This window comes from Cynocephalus volans, chromosome 1, assembly GCF_027409185.1.
Source record: "Cynocephalus volans isolate mCynVol1 chromosome 1, mCynVol1.pri, whole genome shotgun sequence".
Taxonomy (NCBI): domain Eukaryota; kingdom Metazoa; phylum Chordata; class Mammalia; order Dermoptera; family Cynocephalidae; genus Cynocephalus; species Cynocephalus volans.
The window spans coordinates 192,397,024-192,421,754 of NC_084460.1; positions in this window are offsets into that span (position 1 = coordinate 192,397,024).

Below are 24,731 nucleotides of genomic sequence, written 5' to 3' on the forward strand. Positions count from 1 at the left end.
CTAAAGGAATGGTAGCTTGTTCTAAAACTGTCTTGGTTATTTGCTCAAAAGTCATGGCCAGTGAGAGTAAGTACTGTGACATCTCTACCTCCCCAGCTGGTGAGGGTCCCCCTGCAGTCTAGCTATAAGCAGGTGTAGTCTCCTATACATGATTTCAAAAAGGGAATATCCTATAGGTCCCATCATACCCCAGACCTATAGCAAAGCTGAGGGAAGCATATCTACCCAGGGTAGCCCTGTCTCTTGGCAAAGCTTAGCTAAAGTAGTCTTTAGGGTCCAGTTCATGCATTCCACTTTCCCTGAGTTCTCTGGTTGGCATGCTGTGTGAAGCTTCTATCTTATCCCCAGCATTTTGGCCAGTCCTTTAATAACCTCTGCAATGAATGCTGGCCCGCTGTTTGACTCTATAGTCAGAGGGACTCCATACCTCAGGATAACTTCTCTTTACAGGACATTTGTAACCTTCTGGGCTCACTCGGAATGGGTGGACAGTGCCTTGGTCCATCCAGTGAAGGTACATGTCATCACTAACAAATATTTGTAGCCCTTGATAGCACTTTACTTCAGTGAAGTCCACTACTAGGTCTTCAAAGGGTGATGTCCCAACTGGCTGGACTCTAGGGGCTGCCTGGGGTCCTTGCTTGTCATTGTTTTGGGAAAGGTGTGCATTGGGAGCTGACCTGGGCACACAGAGTATCCAACCTTGGGATGAAAAAGTAGTGATTCAGCGTGGTCTCCAGGGCTGACTTCCCCCAGTGAGTCAGTTTGTTATACTCCAGGACTAGTCAGTGGGCCAGTTATTGAGGAATCATCAGTCTGTGGTCTGGGAGCTTCCACCATCCATCAGGGGTTTTAATTCCACCTGCTTTTTCTGCCCATTGAGCCTCATCTTTTGTGTATTTTGTCTGCTGTGCCATTTCTGATACCAACTTGATTTTGGCAGTTTTCTTTAGACTTTTAGTAGGCTCTGTTTGAGTGGCTGTTCTCTTGGCCATATGATTTGCCAGTTGTTTTCTTTTACTGATGCTGTCAGTGCTCTTTTGATGTCCTTTGCAGTGTATAACAGCCACTTGGGTGGGCTCCCAAACTGTCTCGAGGAGCTGGATAATTTTTTCCTTATTTTTGATTGTCTTTCCTCCTGTCATCAACAGGCCCCTAGTTTTCTCAGCAAATCTCTTCCTAGTAGGGGTACCAGACAGTTGGGCAAATATAGGAATTCATGAGTCACCCCATGATCCCTGAGGTGGCAAGTTTGGGCCTTGAAGAATGGCTGGTCTGTGTCCCTGTAGCACCAACAATGGTAAACTTTTGACCTGAGAATGGAGCCACTGGGCAGGTGACTACAAAATCTTCTGCCCTGGTGCCCACCATAAAACTCATAGGTTGGCCCCCTACCACCATTTCGACCATGGGCTCCTGGGGGCCCAGGAACAGGGACCCTGGTCTTTCCTAATCTGAGTCTATCCTTGCAAGGCCAATGAGGTTCTGGAACTCCTGGCTAGACAGTTCAGGCTCATATTTTTTTTCTTTCCAGAGTGTGCCTTGTCTTGGGACATTGGTTGGGATTTCTCCCCCCTTTTTGGGGCATCCATTTTTTCAATGGCCAACTCCCTGCAGAAAGTAGGGGTACCCATTTTTCTCAGTGAGGGTTCTTTGTCTTTGGTGCAGTGTTCCTGTCTAGATTGAGTGCTGCTGCCAGGAGTGCCACCTACTGTCTCAAGCATTTACCTGCTTCCTTCTGGGCCTCTTGGTGTTGTTGTTAGCTACCTCTAGAAGCTGCATGGTATTCATCCCAGCAAAACCTTCCAACTTTGAAGCTTGTGATGGATGTTGACACAGGACTGGGCCACAAAGGTTGCATTGACCATCCGTTGATTCTCAGCTGTTTCAGGATCAAATGGTGTGTAGATTCCAAAGGCCTCACATAACTTCTTATAGAATTCTGCAGGTGGCTCATCAGGCTTCTGGGTTACAATGGTTGTTTTGGACATTTTGGTGAGCTTTCTGGCCCCTGCTGTCAGCCCTTGGAGGAGAGCCTCTTTATATAGGTGGAGTTGAATTCTTCCTTCTTCATTGAAGTCCCAGTTCAGTGCAGCATCTGGAGCAGCATCTCTCACCCTGGCCTCTGGATCCATTGTGGCTATGAATGCCTGCTGTTGCTCCCATTGCCTAGCTCTGGTCAGGATTCATCACCGCTCCTTGGTATCAAAGAGGGTGAGGAGTAACTATGACAGTCTTCCCATATTGGTTGATGGGCAAGGAAAATCAACTCCAAGAGACTAATGGGAGCCTGGGGCTTTTCTGAGTATGACGGAGTATGGTGTTTCCAATTTAAGAGGTCTGTGGTTGTGAGGGGTTGGTAGTAAAAGAAGGGACACCCTGGCTGTGCACTGCCATCTGGATTGACTTGCTGCATGTCTCGGGTCTCCCATAAGGGCATCTGGAGGGCTGGAACTTGTTGGGCAGAGCAGAGTCACCTTCCCACTGGCTCAGGACTCTCTAGCTTTGAAGTTGGTGGGGCTGATGGTACCGAAGCTGGGGGGATGTCTGGCAAGAGATGTCTTGGGCCAGGCATTCCCGAAGGGGTGGGATACAGCAGAGGCAAAAGTTCTTCGTCTGGATCTCCTTGATATATCGGCCTTTTTGTTTCTTTCTGGTGTTTTGACTTCCGCACTGTTTGTACAGCAAGAACCTTACTCTTTCCCTTATGAACACAGAACCAGACCCAGGGTGGCAGGGTCAAAACTTTTGCCAACCAGGAGTATATGTATAGAAATTGGTTGGGGTGTTCTGTTTCCCTTGTTACAACCTCATAAACTGCTTCAACCTTTAGGAGGTCTATGGTCCCTTCTGAAAGCCATCCAACCCCAAAGGTAGGCCATTCTAATTCACACAGCATCTGGAGTTTCCCAGGGGTCATTTTAATTCTATACTCCCCAGAGTAGCCCTCTTGAAAGTTCTTTAACATGCATTTAAGGACAGTAGGTTTTGAAGCACTTGTCCCCATACTTAATTTTAGTCTCCCGTTCCTGCCTCAGGTGTTTATGCTCCAAATAGCACTGGTGCAAGGATTCAAGGCTCATTCAAATTACTGGTACTCAACTAAATGTCTAACCAAGCAAACAAACAAAGAGAAAAGAGGAGCAGTGGGGTCCAGTTTAACCTAGTCCCAATTGGTGGGTCCAACGCATTCCACTGGCACAGTAACTGATAAAAGCAGTTTTTCCACTGCTGTTGGCACGAAGAAGAAAAGTACCAACTAGATTCAATTCAGAGAAACAAAACATAGCCAGGAGCCCTCCAGGGTGCACCTATACAGTAGTGGATATAATCCAACCAAACAGCAGAAGAGGCCTCAGACATTCAGAGAAAGGTAAAGAGAATTTTAGTGCCTTCCAGACCTTCAGTCTTTGGAGTCATGGTAATGAATTTACACCATTCTTATTTATTCCACATCAAGAAGAACCTGTTCAAGCAAGGTCTCCACAGTGTAAGACTGTTCTTCCCACCTTAGCTAGTTACCTGTCGGGGCAAGCTGCTGCCGGCCAGAGGGAGTTTGCTTCTCACAGGATGAGAGGAATTTAAGTTGTAGTTGTCTGGCAGTCATTTTAAAGAGGAAGAAGAGGGGAAGAAAGGAGAGTAAAAGAGAATAAAGCATTGCCTTGTCAGAATTTAGTCTGTGGACTCCAGGAGAGACTCACCAACAGCAGAGACATAGGAGTGAAATAGTCCCAGTGGCCACTTGCTTCCCACAGCTAGTCTTCTTTGGTGCCTAAAGCATTCCAATTCTTGCCAGTAATTAAATTAGGCTCTTAGATCCCAAACTCATAGAAATGAATAATGTACCCAGCAGTAAAGCAAGCAACACTTTACTAAAAGAGGAAACAGACTAAAGCGAAAAAGGAGGTGGGTTCTCCTCCAAGTGGCTTAGTGTGGGCTTCACACCTGGGGATATATGGAACTCATGCAGGGGGAGGGGAACTCTACGGCAGAATGGGCAATGGATCCCCTGGAGCAAAAAGTGTGAAAGTCCTTGGCAGTTAAGTAAATGTCACCTAGGTCCAAAAAGAAGCGGTCACCTCTCTTTTGAGGATGCTAGAGGGTGCTCAAACATTAACAAAGGCTTTTTCCCTCCACTGCATGTGGGACCCCTTCCAGATCCCTCCCTGCTTTGGAGATGCAAGACAGACAAAGGTAGGGAGGCCCCCTCTCGGAAGAGAGGGAAGACCACACAGGCATCCTCCTGGCTGTGTTCCTTGAGACTTTAGGTCCATCTTGGCTAAGGTGTACCCATATAAACCCTAGGCCTGGGCCAGCCCACCAGGGATGGGAATCACTGTTATGCCGCATGATGTGACCACAGAACCACACTAAGTTGGGCCCCACTCAGAAACTGCGTTTTTCACTTAGTTCCATACACAAACACTCGCACACACTCACACAGAAGTTAAACATTTCCAAGAGTTCTAGTCAAGATGGCAGAATAGATGGTCCCCAGTGTCACTCTCCCCCACAAATCAACCAATTTACAACTATAAAAATGTAACAACAGCCAAGGTGAGGCCACTGGAGCTCAGGGGAAGAAGAGAGACTTACAGAGTGCATGAAGGTGAGAGAAACCATGATGAGAGAAAGAAAAAACTGCTTGAGGGTTTCGGGCCACAGCAACTTTAAGGCTGGAACTGCTGAGCGCATGGAGCAGGAGCCGGCAGAAGCTGCAGCTGTGCCCTTTGGATGGAGTTGCTTGGAGGCAGCAGGGGAGAAGAGGGCCGTGGTGGCCCTCAGGACAGCAGGACCACTAATAGTGTTCCCGTGGACCCAGCAAGAGCAAGGAGCCAGAACAGCTGAAAAAGGGGAGGCATTCAGAGGCTGGTGAGTCATCCCAAGGGACCGGCACAGGCCCGTCCCATGGGAAGTGTTTGGAGCATGGGCAGAGGGAGAGACGGGCCCACTAGGAGAACACTGAGACACATCAAGGGCAGCAGATCCATCCCCCAATCAGCACAGGACCACTCAGAGGAGACTGATTGGGAATGCAGAACTGCATGGGGGTCAGTTAGGCCCAGATCAGAGTTTCTACACAACAAAGGTGCACGTGGTCTCTGGAGAGCCAGAAGTCCCTATAAGGTCAACCATTAAACACTGAGCTGCACAAAAAGCCTTCCCTAGGAAAACAGCAGCAAAGCAGCAATTTAACTCAACCACACAGCTCAAGTACTGGTTCCCACAGGAAGTCCCCCCTTTTTAGAAGTAAGCAAAGGACAACAAATTAGTTCTAGCCCAGGCATACCACTGGTGCCTCGGAGCCCGCCTGGGGACCTGAGGGATGGAGCCAGGGACTGGACCACCCTCCCACAACCAGGCTCACCAATGCCAGCACCTCGGGGCCCACCCTGGAGCTGGGGACCAGACCCCTGCCCTCAACCAGGCACACTGCACCAGTGCCTCAGTGCCCACCCAGGGACCTGAGGTATAGAGCCCTGGACTGGACCCCCACACACAACCATGTATACTGCCAGTGCCAAGGATCACGCCAAAAATATCACCTCCATGTGGGCGGCCCACCACAGCCACCACAATAACCAAGGCTGCTGCAAAAGTGGCTAGACACCACAACTACCACACAGATGGTCCACCAGGCACTGAAATGCATTGACACAAGGAGAGTTATGAAAAGAGATCAAGATAAGAAGAGGATGTCTCTCCATAAAGCCCATGTCAGAGTGACAGAAGAAGCATCTGCTCTATGATAATATTAGGGGGCCAGATCACTTCTCTCAGCATTGGACAGATCATCTAGGCAACAAATCAACAGAATAACCATTATTCTTTCTGAAGGAAAGAAGAAATCTAGGGTAAATAGAAAGGGGAGGGGGAGGAAGAGGAGGATGGGGTGAGATTGGACAAGGGGCATAAAGAATAATTATGATTTGTAACAATATATATGCTAGCAATATTGATTTGATCAACATATCTCAATGTTGAAGCCCCAAAATATGTATAATCAATTTTGATTCAATAAAAATTTAAAAAAAAAAAAAGTGAAATATTTCCCTCCCCCAAACCCTTACCTGAGCTGAACAGAAGGGCCCTGTCACGGGGCCCCAACCATATGGACTTTACTAGAAGGCCCAGCACAGAAGGGCCTCACCACGGGGCCCCAACTGGATGGACCTACTACAAGGTCTGGCATAAACACTCAGGGACCAATCAGGCTCTCAAAGAGGCCCTTTCGGGAGGTGATCAAGCTCCACTTCCACAGGGAAGTGGGCCTGACTGAACTGATGGGGGAGTGTGCCTACCCGTTCTGCAGAAGGCAGGGGGGTCTGGCTGGTTCTTCCCTCTGCTGAATCTGGTCAAGCATTCATTCCCTAGGATCAGCAAGATCCCAATGGATCTGAAGCCCCGACAAAATAGCTGGGTGGTGCCTGCCTCAGTCCTCTGCGGCATCACTGATCCAGCCAAGCCGCATACCTGAACCAGTGTCTCAAGGGGCCAGTCCATATTGCTTCCCAGCAATGCACCAAAAATGTTATGGGACGGACTTCGACAGAGAAGTGGTTGGCACTCAGAGGATTGGGGAGTCAGGTATTTGTTATGCTGGCGGGCCCAGACAAGCTAATGTTTGAAAATCTGGACCCCAAGCTCAGGTCTCACAAAGTTTTTATAAGCAGACTCTCCAAGGGCTTTTACATTTTTTTTTTTTCTCAGCATTCACTAGGCTAGCATAGATAAGCGAGCTCGGTTACAGAAGCCAAAATGCAAGTCGTGATTAGAGGCCAGACTAGTGTAACAAGCACACATTGTTTCAGAGAAAAAATATTACTTCAAGGACAAAACAGGGTAATGAGAAAATTATTTTGGCATTTTCCCAACATGGCCAAGAAGAAGCTAAACAAACAGGTCTTACTAAGTCCCCCAGTCCAGTTTACTACCATTAGATCATACCCTTTTGTCTTTCAATCATATTTCTCCAAGACTATCCACTCTTCATCAAACATAAGCATAAAAATACACAGATTTTCACATTCCTTCGGGTCTTCATTTCCTTACGAAGGCTCACATGTCACATAAAATGAATGTTGAATTAAACTGTATTCTTTTATCTTGTGAATCTATCTTTAGTTACAAGGGCCTCAGCCATGAGCCAAAAATGGGAAGGAAAGATATTTCTTCTTCCCTGCAATATCAATCTCTGCTTAAAAAACTACCAGAAATTGTATTTTAGTACAACAAGAAGGTAAATTTTTAAAAGCAGTAGATATGGGATCTAGGCAGTAAAGAATCCTGCACAGTGTGGTGGCAAAGGGAAGCCCAACGATGAGCACTGCATATGATGTCTGGAGAACAGCTCCCAATGGGAGGAGGAGTACTGTGGGTTACTGGGTAAAAGGAACCTGGAAATTAGTTAATGTAACTAATAGACTTTTTTGGATGGTAAGCATTTTTTTGGATGGTAAGCATATGGAAAAACTGTATAGGATTTGAAATATCTACTGTAGTTTTGACAGTAAAAAAAATAATGAGAGATCCTGTTCAAAATAATGCAATAAAATTTTAAAATGCCTTTATTAATGCCAAGAAAATGTTTAGATACGTGTATAAGAAAAAAAAGTTTATTAACAGAATTTTTGAGTAAGCCATACATTAGGTATAAGCATATATAAATCATAAATTGCAAATAGACAATTTAGCAAAATTTTTGGCATGTAGCAATATTGGAAGAATGGAATGTAGAGATGGTTCAGTAAGAGAGATTAACCCTCAGTTACTATATTAAGCAACGTCTAATATTGATATACCAAGAAATAGCTTCCTTTTTAAAACATATTATCTAGCTTCACAAGGGTGTTTGCCTGAAAATGGGATTTTATTTTGAATGTGGTTGGTTACCTTTGGTGAGTGGGACTATGAAAGAGGAGGAGTTGGGCCAAGGTTTGCCCTTTTCTGTTATGAAACTTTAGTCCCATTTTATTTTTAAAATTAAAACATACACTTTTCTATAAATTAAATTAAATTAAATTTGGTTAAGAAAATATGGTTAGCACCATATTAGTGACTTCCCCCTTTGCAAATAATGCCTGCCAGAAACATATTTTATCTTCCCAAATAGAAACCTATTTTCAAGTGCAAGGGTGCAAATAAACTTTACTTCACTCACCTATAGGGCTGCATCAGAAAAAAACGTGTTTTGTCTATTTCATATATGTGCCAAGGTTGGTCTTAGGTTTAGTTTTCCACTTGGTAAATTCCTGGTTGACAAAATTTGCATATAAGTTTCAAATAAAATTAGAACAAAAAAAAAGAACTGGATTTGCATTTTTAATTTAGTATTCTCTCAAAACAGATGGATAAGCGGCCAAATTTGAATAAATCGACTTTGAAGAAATGCAAAAGAGAAGAAGCTAAGATATATAAAACACCTACTATGTGCCAGGCCTTATACAGATCTTTCACATGTATTTTCTTTTTCAGCACTCATTAGAAATTTCTTTGAGTTCTCTTCAACAGAAGAGACTGCTGTCCCCAGAGCCTTGGTCCTTAACCAGTTAGCAAGACACCCTACCTATATCCTCCCCAGAAGTAGGAAACACAAGAGTTGGGTTGTTTTTTCTCACCCTTAAGGAAAACATAGTACACTAAATGGCAGCTGCTGAAATCTGTTATGGGTTATTTTAAGCTGTGTGTCTCCAGTTCTCCAGTCACACTAATACCACTATCTTGGTTCATTTATCAGTATGATCAAATTCCACTGACTTATTTAAATATTGTGTGTGTGTGTGTTTGTGTGTGTGTGTTTGTGTGTGTGTGTTTGTGTGTACATGTGGCAATTTGACCTTGTGGGCTTGCTAATTGTAAGATATCACAAATGTTCTGTACTTCCCCATGATATGATCTAGAGAGTCTTTCTCTTCAAAAATTTCATTTGACCCATTTGGGCTTTGACCTTGAAAATTGCATCCTTGACTGTTTATTGGTCTCTTGCTAAAAAAGAAAAGATTCAAAGCTTCTCATTTTGCACATGATTTAAAAATGTATTCAAAATAGACATTTGCTAGGGTTTGGTGTACTTGTACTCACTCTAATTAGTTCTAATTAGTACCTCCATGTAGAAAATATTAAAGAAAGGAAAATGGATATTTTATTCTGAGGAAAGATGCTATCTAAGTACTCAGCAATCTCTATCTTTCCACGAAAAGGATTTTTTAAAAATTACAGTCATTCAGAGTTTTGTTTAAACTACGGGATTTGAAGCAAGTATTCACATAAAGCCTTCATTAATTGCAATTTTTTTGTGTGTGGTTATTTTTTCTCTAAATCACACACACACACACACACACACACACACACACACACACACACACACACACACACACACACACACACACACAAGATTTCCAGAAAAGAACTGTTTTGAATTCTTCATTGTCAGTTAAGTCTTCTAAATCTAACAGTCAGGGAATAGGTTTAAAATTTCCTGCTGAAGAGAACGGGGGAAGGCTCAGCATCTGGTAGAACACCTGCCTGTGTAGATAGGGCCCACGCTTTATTCCAGATTTGTAAGAATTTGTATCTCCACGACGAGTCAAATGTATGTCTTTCCTCCAAGTCCTTTATTCTGACTCAGAACAAAACTTATTCTGGGGTTAACAGTTGAGATAGCACACATTTTGTTAAACAAATAGAAAGATTAAATAGTTATGAGGGCAATAACAAAAAGATTCCTTCTGTCTAACAGCTTTCTCAAGTGTGGAAGAACTTCAGAACCTGTCACAGTTCAGCGGGAAAGCCCTCTGTGTCTTTGAAAGGCTTCGGTTCTGAAACCATGCAGAGGAACTATTTCAGTTCAGCTCTAAAGTGTAGCTTGTGCTAATATAGATGAAGAAAGTACGAGCACATGCATTTGTTTATCTAGAAATGCTTAGCACCTACGTTTGTGTGCTCGGACAAGTCTCCACAAAATTTGACTGGAAGAACATTCATATTCCACTTCTACTTTTAATTCTTTCTGTATATCAGTGGCCACTCTACCAACACCTACCCTCAAGTCAGATTAAACCCCTTGCATCTGCCCAAAGAATCTTTAAAATTTGAACCTTATTTCAGAAGAACAAATTTAAAAGTGGTCATTGATATATGATCTAATAAATTTCCTAATACTGCTTAATACATGCTGACCCCCTGTCTACCTGTCTTCTCTCGTCCCATGACTTCTCAGTCTCCTTGTAGAATTAAGCTCTAGCCACCCCTTGAAGTCCCCCATTATTGCTTCTCTTCTCTTCTCAGCCTCACTGTGTACTCTCTGCCAGTGTCTCTGCACCTTCTGAATAAGCTAATGCACTAAATTCTCATTTCTGAGTGGAGTGAGGGTCTGCCTTGGGGTTAGGAGAAGTAAATCCAGCGTATAGGAATTCTTATCTAAAAACAAACAAGAAAATGTCTGTTTAGCCTATTAGCCTAGAACATGAGAAATGCTCTTCATACTAATGTTAATATGATGTAGGAGACTTCAGAAAAAGTGGGAGTGGGTATGATTAAATGATGTTTGCCAACTTGAGAGGTGAGGGCCTGGCTTTGTGTTTGGGAGAGTTCAAGGAGCGGACAGAGAGTGCAGAGGGCCCCTGAGTGAACTAAAGAGATGAAAGACAAGCCCTTCCTGAAGGAGCAGGCCTCAGGCTTCAGTGGGGTGGAGACAAATGCACCTTGATCCAACATGAGGACATACGAGGTGGCTGAGAACAGTCGGCTATTAGGCAATGGAGGGAGGACAGATACCACGCCCTGCAGAACAGAGCTCTTCTGAAGATGACGAATGTCTGAGACGAGCGAGTCAAGTTGAACAGGCATATCCATTTGCAGAAGAACTGGGAGGCAGCAAGGAGTAGAAAGTTGGATTTTTGTTTGTTTGTTTGTTTGCTTTTTCTGAAATAAGGAATAGAATTTGAGAGATTCCTTAGGCAGTTAAATGGAGTTGAATATGACTTGAGGGTGGGTGTTGGTAGAAGAGTCACCAAGAGACAGCAGTGAAAAGTTGATAAAGTCTAAATCACAAAAGGTTCTGTCAGAGCTCATGTGGGCAAGAGGGAGGGGAAGGAAACTAAAAAGAAGAGTAAAAAGAAGGAAAAGAGTCTCCAAAGAGACACTTGGGACAGGAAGGAGGCTGAGGAGAGTCAGGCAATGTGGGACTGAAATAAATTTGTACTCATTTTCCACTGTATCCTAGCACTGATGTTGTGTTGGTGATTTTTTTTTTTTCCGTATTTTAGGCTTAATAGACCTAATTTTGGTTTTCATGGCTTGACTATTTTCTATGCCCTAAATGAAAGTGAGATGTTTGAATGAATCTGCTGTCTTAGCATCATCCAAACTCCATAACTACTTGTTTCCCCTCTTTTATCCCTATCGTTTAAAGGCCACATTGTCCTCATTTTTTAAGCACCTGTGATCCACTGCTGTTCTGGTCTTTTAAACTGTAAGCTCCTTAGTTCTGAATTTTTATATATATTTATTTGATAACCTGTATTTTATTCACTGCAAAGCTCCACAGGCATTCATATAGCTATAAAAGTAATAACACTTAAAATAATAATAATTTTATATTGACTCTGCTGAGTTATATTGTTTCTATGGCATGGAAGTGTTTCAGTAATGCTCAGTGACTGCTGTACCCATGAGATCTTCATGAAAACAAGATGAAAAGATGCCTGTTTATGGAGCCATACCACTGAACGTATTTTCAAGTAAAGTAAATAAGATACTGGTCTGTCTTTTAAAGATAGCCTGAGTTTTCAAAAATGACTAAAGACTGGGTGCCATCACCAAATCTATGGAATACTACACTGTGCATTGAAAAATGCTTTGTAATGATAGGGAAACATATTCTAGAAAAAATCACAATAGACGGTTGGATTCTGCTATGTGGTTTAAGTGCTTTGGCTATATGATTCTCAAAATGCAGACAAACCTTCTGTATTCCATTGTGATTTCCAGAAATGTTGGCATGTGATTGAAATAACCCAAAGCAGGAAAAACTATATAAATACGTGTGTGTGTGTGTGTGTGTGTGTGTGTGTGTGTGTGTGTGGACATGTGTGGACATGTGTCTACAGTATTTAAGTTATTTTAATACATGAAATATGAATTGAAGGATCAGATTTGGCGCCATTTATCTATGTAATTTTGAACATTTTTTTCATTTTCCTCCTTTTATAAAAAAGAAATAATCTTATCAATGTTGCTAGATTTTGTAAGGAGTAAAAAAATATTATAAAGTGCTTAGTACTATTCTTAATACAGAAAGAATTTAATATATAGCAAATACTGCTACTGATACTACTGTCACTGAAGAAAGAGAAAACGACATAAGAAAAAGAAGAAAGTTTAAATAAATCATCTACCTGCGCTTTAGTCCTTTTGGAATCTTACGTGTCTGAAAGTTAAAATCCAGAGAATGAGCAACAATGTCATTGTCCACTAGTTAAACGTGTGGACAAAAGAGCTATCAGTGGTTTCCTCGACAGCTTTTGTATTAATAAGTTGTACATAGTTCTAACAAGATTAGGTAACTGATTTCCGAAGGCTTTACAGATCACAACAGATACACGAATGTGGTAGGGGCTGCAATGCCAAACACTTGTTCAGTAGAGGACTTTGACAATGGGCAGCCTGACGGTATGAGCAGAGCTACAAAAAGCAGCAAGGATTCTAAATGCACGGAAGTCTGAAGTCTTTCAGGTGGAGACACAAACCTTACATCACCAGATCTTGCAGTTATCCCTGCATTAGACTATCCTTCAATAGTGTTGTTCATATTGATAATCAACAGATATCAACTGATGTATAAATTTTGTTTAGAAGACTTGTTTTTCCAGATAGTATATTATACATTGTAGATGATAGTTATGTTCATCAGATATTTAGTTTATTAGAAAAGCCAGCCCTATCAAATGATGCATTTTTAAAGAGTTCTAATAGATGATCTTGTCAAGCAATTTGTTCATTATAAAGTGAAAAGAACAGAACAATATTAAACATCTATCATATCCTAGATCCTTCATCTTTTCATACTCTACATGTATTACCTCCAAGCAGAACACCAAGAAAAAATACTGCCTGAAACATGAGGACAGATAAATACCCTCTATAATAAAAATAGTTAGGTAAGAATTTCTAAAATTGTTTAATTTAGCTACTAAATGATATAGGGTGGGTTCTGACTTGATTCCCCGCCCCCCACCCCATTTTCTTAGATTTCTAAAAGATGGTTGCTACAGCAGTAAGGTTTGCGCGTTTACAAAACAATGCACAGGCAGGCAAAAGGGGGTGTGACAGGAGGAGGCTCCTTGCACATGGTTCTTTCCCTCTCTTTCGCTTCTTCCTCTCTCTGATTAGCAGGGAAATCTTCCTCAGTTCTGTGTCAAGTGACAATGTCCTAACTGTAAGGGATGCCGAAAATGCACATATCTTTCACTTTCACTCTCAAAAGGAATGTCAGCTATGTTGGCGACATGAGGTGAAGTGATGGCGTTGCACCCAAATTTCCCTTCAGGACTGAGGTCCTCATATCAGCAGCTATGCAGAGATGCCCTCAACTGAAGAGAACTCCCTCACCCAAAAGCATACCCATTCCCAGACAGCCCATGGCCAATAACTGGTTCATGTGGGGTATAAACACCAGCCCCCTCCTCGACATGGGAGAAGAGCCATCTCAGCTTCAGAAGTGATTGTGGGGTTGATGGAGACATTTACTGAGATTATTTTGCTACACAATTTCTTCTGCACATTCTCCCTCTATTACTGCCCTACAGGCGAGGATCCTTAGAGCATTTCTTTCAAACTTTATTCATAATTTCCATCTTGGAGTCTGCTTGTCAGGGAACCCAACATGAAAAAGAAAACAAAGAAGTGGAAAGAGCTCTAAGATGGGTAACTAATAGTTCAGTTGAATCTATTTTAATTCTTACAATATTCCGTTGCTATTACTGCCACACCTTTTAGAAATAAGGATACCGAGAAGCATAGATGTTGAAAATCTTGTCCAAGTTCACGCAGCGCAAATCTTTGTCACTCTTCTCAAATATTGTGCATCTTCCATTGTCACATTAATCTTAAATATTTTATTTTAAAATAAATAACAATGAAAATTAATTTTTATTGTGGTTCAGGTACTTACATTATTTTGATTTTTGTTATGTTTTGAAATCAACTGACTAGTTAAACTTAAGCAAGGTAGGATTATCATTGTTTTTAACAGGTGCTTATATTGAACTGTTATCATTGTTTTTGTGTTTAATCAAACTTAGCTCTCTGGCTATTTGTGCTATTGCAATTGTCTATTGAGACACAACACATTTCCAAAACCCCATAATGACTATGCAAGGTTTTCTACTTTAATTTGCTGCTAAATCTGCCTCAAAATTTAACTGCGACTTCTCAGTGTAATTTTGGAAAGCATGATGCCAAGTGCTGAAATTTAATCAATATCCTGACCACTCCAGGGTATATAGTTTTATTTCTTCTGAGCATTCCACTGGAGAGCCTAGGAGGCTATCCTATTTATTTAAAACCTCTTTGGTTTAATGTTGCAAATTAACATTGGGGAAATCTGAAAGGAGAAATAAAATGTATATTCCTGAGAATCAAGTCTATTTTTTCCTGTTAGTGATATTTTTATTTCTAGATTATTTGGATTTCTTCTAGGGAGCATTAATTGCTGCTTTTCTGCATCATTAATTTGGCAGTTTAATATTGAGCCAGGTATATTTATTGCATTATTGCATCTTACAATAAATTTTATTGAAACATAGACCATTCCACAGTGTGGAGAAATCATAGAAAAAGTCCATCTAGAAATTACAGGACTGAGTCTTTGCTGTGCAATATAGGACAAGTTAGAAAATCTTTCTGGGCTTTACATGTTTTAACTGCAGAGAGTCTTGGACATGATTTCTAAAAAGCAAAACTTAATATTTATTCAGTAACTACTTCTTGAGCACCTACTATGTGTCAGACACTGGGGATTTTAGAATGGATGAGCAATTGTATTCCAGGAACTATTACTGTAAAGTGGAAAATTACCTGACAGCAAACAGAATATGTATGAAGAAAGAAATGAATTTTTAAAAGAATATGTATTTTAAAAGTATGCCATTAATTCTTTGCCATATTAAACTTCAATATTCAATTAGCGAGGACACGAGATCCACATCACCCTAATTTCATGAAAAAAAACCTTTTCATGTTAATTGTGTGGACATGTGCTTAGCTCAGATACATCTCATTCCCCCAATCATTTAAAAAATTATACATATTTCAATCGACTTACGCTAACTTGATTTTCAATAGTAATGCCAAGTCAATTCAATGGGGATAGAACATTTATTTCAACAAACGGTGCCAGGATAACTGGGTATCCACATGCTAATTGTGAAAGTCTGCTAAAATTTTCAAGATAAATATAATTCTCCATTCTTAAATCCCCTCCAACTGACTTCTTCCTGCATATAAATTAATTTATTTATATATGAAATATAACTAGTTGTAGTTTCTTAACAGACCAAACTTTATATTTTAATTTTCTGCATCATGTAAATGCTCTTTATATAGTGATGTTTTTAATGCAAAAAGCAGGCAGCATGTGTTCTCAATAGTTTAAAATATATAAAAATCGCGAGGGAATATTTACCAAGTTAAGAGGAAATAATCCATTTGTAATTTCTCTTTCAAGTAAAAATATACTAGATTCAACTATTTCTGTATAAGTATCAGGAGTGATCTGTACAACTTTTTGACTCAAACACTTCCAATCAGACTCATTTTGATTGTACTAGGAAGAAAAAAGATTTCCTTCCTTCCTTCTTAATTTTTTTTCCCCCTAAGTAGTTTTTTGTTTTCTTTTTCTTCATGATTCCTATAGGCCATGAACCATTCATACATGCATGTAAATGTTGCAGAAACCATAAATTATTCCAAATATATATCAATTTCAACTTTGAAACTCTCATCAAATTGTGTCATTAATCGAAAAATACCAAAGGTGGGCCGAGCCCGTGGCGCACTCGGGAGAGTGTGGTGCTGGGAGCGCGACGACGCTCCCACCGCGGGTTCGGATCCTATATAGGAATGGCTGGTGCACTCACTGACTGAGTGCCGGTCACGAAAAAAAAAGACAAAAAAAAAAAAAAAAAAAGAAAAATACCAAGGGCTGGGGAATGTGTGAACCTCGTCAACTTTAAACTACATAGCCATAAACACTAATGAATCCGCATCCCTTAAAATAATGTTCCCTCCTGGGTCGTGGAACTACCTATCTTTATTATCTTTAATGTACCATGCCTAGTGCACTAAAATCCTTTTCATGAAATCACTCAGCCTCACAGCACTTAATGAAAAATGGGAACTTTACAGCTAATGAATTTAGCCAGTCCATTTTAATTCCATGCCTAATTTTCCTTGGACATCAAGAAAAAACACCTCAATTGGGGGAAACATTCCATAATAAGTCATTTCACCCTTAAATCATGTTTAAATTGCACTGCCAGGGGACAGGATGCAACTCCACTGAGCCAGGAGAGCACAGCCTTGCTCCCGGGTGGGGATAAGTTCAGATTCCCCTCCAAATGTCAAACTGATCCAATATATACTTAGCTTTTCCACACTAGGACTTGCTTTTTTGTTGTTGTTGTTGTTGTTTATTTTTATTTTTTTAAGCTACTTTTTGCCTAGTCTCCAACTGAAAAAGAAAAAGGGAATATAAGGAATTGTTCTCTGGCACAACTTCATTTGAGACAAAATGGCATCAGTAACACCCCATTTATTTTGTATCATGCAATATTCAGTTTCTGCACAGCAAGATGGAAGACTAGGTCCCTAACTTTCTTCCCCAGAATCCATTAATATTAATAGTCTGAATAATAGGGATGAAAAAGCTGCCCTGAATGGAGCATGTAACCTACTTTTGCAGGCTCCTGTTTGGTTGGTGAACAGTCCAACCGCCTTTTTCTGGTGCATTGTTTTCCCTTCTATCATTTAACTGCTTCAAGTTGAAATATCTAGGCAGGGGTTTTATTTGTTCATGACTACTTTCTATCATAAAATTAATTTGAGTGAGATCTACTTCGGTGGTAATTTTGTGGATATAATTTAAAACTTTCGCACAGGTCAGAATAAGCATAAAGACATATGTGTCTATGGTATTGTAATATTATTTTTGCTTATATGTCTTTTGTTTAGAGAAAAAAGCTTTAAAAAGCACATGAATGGTATGAAACTAAAGCAGTTTCCTAGAAAACAAAGATGCTATGTTCTCCAGGAAAAAGCACTGTGGGCCAGCCAAGGAGACCCCTCTGTTCTGCTTTTTTCCATGAGCACACAGTAAAAATTTATTGACAGTAAATATTTGTTGATGGGATATAAATTTGCATGTGGTTTCACATTTAAGAAGAGAGAAATCATAAGGGAAATGAAAATTACATGTCCTAAACCAACTTTTCTCCTTATGTCTGATTCTCTTATCTCTAATTTGCTTCAATTTGCTTTCTTTAAAATAATATACCGAAAGGATGTGTTTAATCTGTTTTTTTCTAGAATGTGGGCTTACTAGATACCAATTATTATTGTTAATAAAAATGTTACTAATCGCTTTACATTTTACCCTTGGTTTTCGAAAACTATTTGGATTTGACCTGTCTGAAAAGTCAAAACAAGTGATGAGTCTGAAATGTTGTTATCCTTGTCTTCTGCTGACCTCGCTCCTAGTACTGTTGTTATATTTATGATCTGTCTCTAATTATAAGGCTCTGAGCTGTTTCAAGTGTAGTGTGCTTTTCCTTTTTGACCAGAATTAATCTTTGTGAAGGCAGGAATTGCTATATATATGTATTACGTAGTGAGTAATGTTTTTGTTTACCAAAATAAAAAAATAAATGTGACAATTTCTTGTGATGAACTGTCTAAATTCCTGAAGAGCACTGCTGACTTGGCTAAGAACTTTTCAGTTGTAGTATCAAGACAGGCTTCATTAAATGTGTGGTTTTTGAGCTGATCTTTTTTCACATATAAATCCTTTGCCTTCAACCTCCTATTTAATTCTCAGTTCTACCCACATCTCTATAACCCTACCAACAATTTCTAAGATCAGGGTTTCAAAGCCCTCTCCTAGCCTAATATAATAGATTCCTAAGTGTTCTCACTGTTTTCAGAATTTCAATATCCAGTACATCCTATATACAACTGTCAAATGATCTTCGTAAATCCAAATCTTTTTCTTAATTCTTATCAAAAGCAGCACAATGCCTTAAAAGGCCTTTTATTACCTGGCCTATCTGCCTATGCTCCAATCATTCTATACTATGCCTTTTATTTTGTTTTGTTTTATTGTTCTACGCTATATAACTTTCAAATTTCATGAGTCTCCGTTTTTGACTTTGTTATCCGATTTTCTTCTTGGACCATTTATCCTTTATAACTTGATCAAATGTCATCAGCTCTAGGTAAACTCTCTCTTTTGTATCTCTACTCTACCTTCTGGTAGCATTCTGAGTGCAATTGCCTGGTTGGTTGCATGCCTCCTTTACCTGACTGTGAATATCCTGAGAAGTGCATCTTTGGCAAACATTTAACACTCAAAATTTTGTTTAATGAGTAAGTCATTGCATGAATAAATTAATATATCTTGCTGAGTTTATGCGGAAGTGGAAGAAAAACTAGAAATTAGTGATTCTTCTCCTTTCCTATGAATGGCTGTCATTTTCACATGCTTTTAGATGAGTTTTTTTTTTTTTTTTACTTATTAAAACTTGTTAATATGATAATCTTGAGAATCGCCAGTTTAGTCTGGGGCAATTGGATAAAGATCTGTAGGTGTAAAGTGTCTATGCAAAGAGAAGTTCAATAGAAAAATAATCAGATAGTGATTTCGGAAAAAGGAAAAAAAAATGTTTATATAAGTGGTAAATTGCAAAGGAAACAAAGACAATTATTAATTTAAGAAAGCAGAGACACTCTATAAGGAAGGTTACTTATTCAACAGTTCCTTACTGATCATCCACTGTGGACCAGGAACGATTTCAGGACCTGAAGGTGGAGTGGTGAACAATAACTACAACAGCAAGACATTGTCACCACAGACCTTACCCACCGGGAAATATAATACACTTTATGACTCTGCAGTGATAATTATTTTTAGCTTTATTGCTGTAAAATGTGACTATTTAATTCTTAATAGAGGTAAAGTTTATTCTAGAAATGAAGGTGGGCACATGTGTGTGCATGTGAGTTACAGAGCTAATTCCTACTCTATCATCTTAGGCAGCCTGCACTTTCTTTGTAAATAATAAATTAAGCAATTGCAATACAAACACATTAATTAGAGAGATGGTAGTAACTATCAGGCAAAACAGTTCACTCAAGCAGTTGTTCCTGGGGAATAAAACTGAAGGATAGATTAAGGCACTAGATCTGTTGTATTCTTTTATTTAAAAATATGGGTGGCATTATACTGATGAATATTTTTAAACACCAAAAATTGAAAGAAAAAAGCTACGAAATATGGATAATACATTTTGCTATTTGTAGGAGTTTCTTTATGGAGTCAATTGTGCCATGATAGTATGCTGTTTAAAAAAATAAAATAATTAAAAGATCAAAAGACAAAAATCAAATTCTATATTTGCTCAAAGATGAGATTATTATTTTGTTACTATAATCTACAGTACCGCCTATATAAACTATCACATGAAATTTTTCTATTCATTATATTTATAGGATAAAATAGAGATTTTTTTGATTGACAGGTTTCTTCTCTGTGATGAGAAATTAAAATTTGACAATATGTAGCCCTTTATGACTTAGCTGTCAGGGAGCACATGGTAACTAAATATGGAGTGGCAGACCTTTTTTTCCCCCAAAGTCTGATTTTTGAAAATATGATTACTGCTTTATTAGCTTTATTATTTATGACTTGTTTTATTCTGCCTCAAACCCTTTTAGCAAAGAAGTGACACATGAATAAGTAAAGTAATAAGATGTGCTTCAAATATACATGTGACAAAAAAAGTTCACAGATCTTAAAAGGATCTCATACTTTAGAATGTGATATACAGGGGCAATCTAAATACGGTAGTGAGAAAAGTGACTGTTAGTACAGACCTAGAGCAAAGTCATCACAGCTGCAGTCGAGCTGGTGGTAGCGCAGAGCTGAACAGACTGCATGCCACTAGATCGGTGTATTTTTGATTTAACAGGACTAGAGTGATTTTAAGTAAAGTAAAAAATGAAAATAAAACAAAACAAGAAAAATAGCAGTATGAGACTGGGTTATCTATCCTCTGTTAAATCATTAACAGAAGATATTGAGGGGGGTTTCTATAAATCTTAAAGAAGAAAAAGAGCAAAGAGGAGCAGGAAAAAAAATGAGAAAGAAGAGGGAGAAGGAGGAAAGGAAAGGGGAAGAAAAAAAGGAAGAACAAGGGAAAGAATAAGAAAGATAGGACAAGGTGTGCAGGAAGAGGAGGGAGATGGAGGAGAAAAGAAGGACAAGCAGCAGGAGGAGGAGAGCAGGATTGGAAATACCTGGTTAAATATTTTTTATACTCTAAAACGGATGCATCTTTTTTCATAATACACAAAGAAATAGACGTTAGAGTCGGGATGCCTTCCATATGTCGTCTAACCAAAGCCAACTCTATTTGCAGATGAAGGGGGCAAAGCCTGGAGATGAGAAATGAATTGCGACTCCTTACAAAGTTCCTTGTGGCCATCTCAGTCCCTGACCTCACTCCCTGTCCTCCTCATCTCTTCGTCCTCGCTGCCAAATTGAGGTTTACTTGGCAAGTAGATATTAATTTCTGTGGACTCTCATGTGACTTTTGATTATATTATTTCTGAATTTCATTAAATTTCTTTACCATCTTTCCAAAATTGTTGTATGTTTCAAATTCTGCTAGGTTACAATTTTTAAAAAATGAATTGAAATACATTAAGAAATTAGGACATAAATTCAGTAACATACTGAGAAATTAGAAACCTGCTGAGTGAGGGTAATAAACATGTGTGTTTGATTCTTTTATTTTTGTAGCATGTCATATCATTTTTTCTTAATGGTATATACACTTATTAGTACATAAGTATATTCCTATGAGAAAGGGATTAATATGGATGTATTTATATATGTCAGCTAGTGAGCTGCTGTTATAGGTCTTGTCCTTACTCTACAACACAGAATGCTTTTCTCACTTTAGAGGAAAGAAGTCTGAATATGGAAGAGGTGAAGCAGTGCAATCAAGGCTGTGAGTTAAGGAGAAAAACATGAATTCATGTTTATATATCCCCTCCACCAAAGCAGATCGGTTCTCTGTCAGAAACGCTGACTGCAGCGCCAATAATAATGCATCAATAATACAAACACTTACTGATCAAGACCTACTTGTGATGGCATAAAAATTGTATAGAAATTTCTTATTCTCATTTTCACAGAAGAAGTTTTTAGCTTGCTACTTAGGTCAGTAAATATTCCATAATTTAGACTTTATGTGTCATATGGTAGCTGAATATTGCTATGAAAACCTTAATTTTTTGTATTTCTGACATTTTATTTTCAACTTGTCAATTTTATTATGCCATTAGTACTTTAAAAAAAAAACATTTATTTTAAAAAGAACACTTCAGTTTCAGGTGATCCCGAATAACATATGCATAAGATAATTCAGTAGAAAATAAAACACCAGACATGAACACATTTCGATTCCGGTAAGGAAAGATTTCCCAGTAAATCAGATGTACTTGCATTCTCTTTATTAATGAGAAATTACAGGCTGAAAGTTCGATCTTTCCTTGTTGATGATATATTTGGAAATATTTCTTCACTACATGCATGTCTGAGTACCTGCCGTTTTGTTTGTCACCTCTGGTCAGCCACACTGAAGATGCTTTAGTACAAAATAAACAGTTACTGGCAGCATTCATGTGAAAGTGGAGGATCGATGCAGCTGACATGGAGGCCAGTAGCTGAATTCCAGTTCATCACTTTATAGAGGAAAGCTAAAACCACAGAGAGATGTCAATTATGCCATTTAACTGGTTTTAACTAAGAATATAAAATATAATGGGAAAAGCAATGGGCTCATGTTCAGGATACAGTTTCACCAATTATGGATGCTATTATCTTAGAACAAATGATCTCGACTTTTTCATCTGTATAGTGGGGATAAATATACTCGGAATGAAACTCTGAAGTTTACAGCTTTTTGTGAACTTAATTTTTTTTTAGGAATATTACTATATATGTGAAAACAATTGTTATAATTTATATCATCAAACCATGGCTATTGTAAATAATTTTTATGATTGCATTGGAAAGGAGGTTACATGGGCAAAACTTTTATTCAGAGTCCACTGAGAAATACAGAAATGGGAATATAGAGCTTTTTTTTTTTTTTTTTTTACTTCTAAAGTGCTTTAAAAACAAAAGTGTTGACAAAGGAAGTCATTGTCTTACAAGACTGTGAAAACAATATGAATTACTTAGCTTAACACTTTCTTTTCAAGTACTGAAAAGCCCCTATTCTTATAAGCAGCTCTCTTCTAAATACTAATCAGTTATGTCTAAGGACTGAATGAATTCCCCTATATGGCTCTACCTGGTAGATCCTTGCTAGTTGAATACAAATTATTGTATGACTTTTAAATAAGAAAATTGCATTTCTGAAAATAGTAATTTTTTATAACTCAAATTTTGATTCTAGCTGAACATTCTAACAACTGAAGATGGATTAGGTTAGACGAGTATCTGATACTCTAGAAATGTATAACCCAGCAAAGAAGTAATGATTCTAAATTGACTCAAAAATTCTGTGCCCATTTTTAACATCACTGGGAAATTTCCACTGTATCTTCTACTGCTAATTTCATTATAAGGAGAGATAATATCATCTTTTAAATAACCTTTTAAATAATGTCATATACAAAAACAATATTTTTATCTATTATATATTACCCATAAGATTCACTATTAGCTTACTCATTTATATGCTCATGACAACACAGTGGTACAGATTTTATCTAGTTTCAGATGAGAAAACAGAAAGACAGAGATGTTAACTAAGTATATCATTCCAAATGGTAAAATTGCAGCCAGAGGAGCCAGGATATGGGGCCAAATTACATAAACATCTCACTGTGTAGCACTGACATAATCAAAAATATGCAACAATGTGGACTTGGTCTTCTTCCGCTTCCCTTTACTCACCCCCATATGTGGCCATATCTTGCTTCAAATTAATCCAATCAGAATTTTCTGTATCTAAATTTTACCTATTGCCAAGGAGTATGCCATTGGATATCTTAGACATTTTACATTTTTAGGTTAAAAGATTAGTTTCAATTTTTCCCTGTGTATTAGACAAGAGGCCCTAAACAAGGAAGTGCTATCTGAATATCTTTTATTTGCATAAAAAATACAGTTATAAGTTGGTAATATTTTAGTATCCTAAGATGAGATCCACTATCTTCCAGGTATGATTTTTTGTTCTTGTACAGTCAGGTGAGAGTGGTGAGAAAATCTCCCTGGCAAACCTGTGGTTACGTGAAGAAACTGCCCTAAACAAAATGGCCAATGCTGAAACTTGCTCCAGTATGATGCCTTTAATCTCCTGTCTGAACACGTGGACCTTTATCAGGCCTGAGAACAATGACCTAGTAGTCTGACCACCTACCATCATTATTATCTGTCTTCTCCCACCTTATAGCCCAACTGCTGCCCCACATGGAATTCCTGTAGGACATAAGCAAAGAGGACAGTGAACACAGCTTCTCCTCTTGCTTCTCTCTATTTTACTTTGAACATAGTCACTCCTGTAGTGCATTCCTGAAATCAGTCATGTTCACAGATACATATGCAATCGCATTTATGTTTTTATTAATGTAGTCATAGATCTTTAATAGGCAACTAGCTCTCAATGATCTCAACTATAAAATAGGGCGGAAAAAAAACATGATGCCATTGCTGTAGAATGTTACATCAGCATGACTATGCCTGGAATATAATAGACATCAGGGACTGTCAGTGAGAATCAAAGTAAACTTGAAATCTAGGTCCATTGAGAGATGTTCTAATACTTCATTTAAGTTTCCATTCATGGGCTAAAAAATTTCACTGTGGCCATGTAGTATTATGATTGGAATCAAATACGTTTTATTGTTATTGTGTTAAAATATAGTCAAATGTGTCCATTTTTGTCCCACTTCATTCCTAAACTGATGAAGTGACTAAACGTATTCACATGTAACACTTTCCTATTTTTATTCTAACAAATTGCTGCAAGTTTATTGGCTTAAAACAACACAAATTAATTTTCTTACAGTTCTGGAGGTCATAAGTTCAAAATTAGTTGCACTGGGACAAAATCAAGGTGTTAGCAGGGCCAGGCAACCTCTGTACGCAATAGAGGAGAATCTGTCTCATTCCCTTTTCCAGCTTCTGAAGCTGAATGCCTTGTACTCCTTGGCTTGTGGACCCTGCTCCATCTTCAAAGCCAGTACCATAGCGTCTTCAAATCGCTCTGCTTTCATTATCACAGTCTTTCCTTCTCTCTATATCTCCAACTTTGACTCTGTTGCCACTCTCTTAGAAGGACCCTTGTGATTACATCTTTGCCCACTGGAATAATCCAGAATAATGTCCCCATCCATGGAATCCTTTTTCCTATACAAGGTAACATATTCACAGATTCCAG